The 1,651-nt window shown below is 37.2% G+C and overlaps 1 protein-coding gene across 2 annotated transcripts in view; it reads right to left on the reverse strand.

The window, feature by feature from the left end:
• Positions 1 to 805: 805 nt before the first annotated feature.
• The window catches only part of daam2 (dishevelled associated activator of morphogenesis 2), a gene marked incomplete in the record, with an annotated part of 106,101 nt that continues 105,255 nt past the window's right edge, over positions 806 to 1,651 (reverse strand). For both annotated transcript variants that reach the window (XM_014337333.2, XM_042225605.1), the window contains 1 exon segment: positions 806 to 1,651.

A 1,651-nucleotide genomic window follows, 5' to 3' on the forward strand; every position in this document is an offset into this window, starting at 1 on the left:
GACATCCAACCATGTAGCAACACAAAGGTTTTAATACTGACAATACCCCTCAGGAAATAGTCTGCACTACAACACGGGTTAAAGCTCTGAATGAAGGGTTTAAAGAATCTGATGAAGTATAACTCAAAAAGGATCAGAGGCTAGAAAACAAAAGGACTAAAATATACACAAGATGCTGGTTTATTGAGAGAAAATCAAGTAATATCCTCTTTTAAAATTTTAAAAGTGTCTCAAAGTTTTAAGTGATTTTGGTTCACTGGTTAATCTCTGGGATACAATTTCTGTCTCACGTTATGTTTTTTTTTAACCTCACAGCAGCTTCTCTCTGCTTCAGAGGGGAAATGAAGAAAATGAACTAAAAGTGTGGAAGAACTCCTAAAAGGAAGTGAGTGAGTTTAGCTGTGCACAACACATAACCCCAAACCTTTCTGAGGAAACATTTAAGTGCACCTGCTGAAGTTATTTGGGAGATACTGGGTAGAGCTGTTTTTGACAGGTTGTGAGGTCAGTGAAGTGCACTATAATCGGCCACAAGATGGCGCCATATCCCCACCAAATTCTGTAAGTTTGCTTTGGAAGCCACAAATACAAACGTGAAAACAGGATGAGAGGCACTTAAAACTGAACGTTTACACAACGAAGAACAGAAAAACTCCAGAAAGGACAAACTGGGGAAGTCGCTGTTAGAAATACAAACATGGTGGGTCGAGACCTCTCTTCTGACTCTGAATGAATGTGATGGTTAACATGTAAATGTATGCTTGATGTTGACTTTACACCCCACGATTAGAGCCGTCTCTGTGTGAACACATTCTGCAGCGAAGCTGAAGCCAAAACCAAACCAACGCAGTGCCCAAAACTGCAATTCCTTTAATGACCACTGGAGGCTTGCTCCAAAAGTGAGTCAATCTCCATAAAACTCCCATGTTAAAATGACCAGCTTAAAGCAAAAATAAACATAGTTTTGGTCTTTTTAGCCACTTTCCTACTTTATAACAATTTTGTTTGTGTAACTCCCCCATTTAAACATTATTAAAGTTAAACATATAATTATTATCAGGTCCGTGGCCTCTTTTACTGACAGATATCTGGCAGGCTTCATCTCCGGAAACTGGAGACATTGATTGGTGTCTGGTTAAATGCATACAGACTATCTGTGCTCCAGTTTTCACAACTAGTTAAATTCTAGTACTTCATCTGTATGTTACTTAGCAGACACAGATAACTGCTAATTAAAGCAAATGTTAGCTAAAAAATTAGCACTCCACCCTCTCATCCAAATATGGTCACTTCTGGTCCAAAAAATAAAAAACAAAACAAAAAAAAACCTTAAAAGAACAAAACAAAATGAAAAACAAAAAACAAGCAAAAGAACAAGATGGCTTTATGATGGGACTTCAAAAACCAATGAGTGACATCATAGATGCTACATCCATCTTTTAATACAGTCTATGTGCACTGCTATATATATATTTTTGTTTTCAAAAAGAATCAGATGTTAATACTGATTACACTACAGCCTCACTCCTACTGCTCTAAATACTTCAAATACCTTATAAAAAGGAGGTTGGCTTCCCTTTGTGGGCCTGATTTGACTGACTTGATTGACAAGCTGGAGAAAAAGATGAAAGTACAAATTCTTTTCTATGAC

Source organism: Haplochromis burtoni, unplaced genomic scaffold (genome assembly GCF_018398535.1).
Source record: "Haplochromis burtoni strain Fernald_Lab_line unplaced genomic scaffold, NCSU_Asbu1 Contig_176, whole genome shotgun sequence".
In the NCBI taxonomy this organism is placed as follows: Eukaryota; Metazoa; Chordata; class Actinopteri; order Cichliformes; family Cichlidae; genus Haplochromis; species Haplochromis burtoni.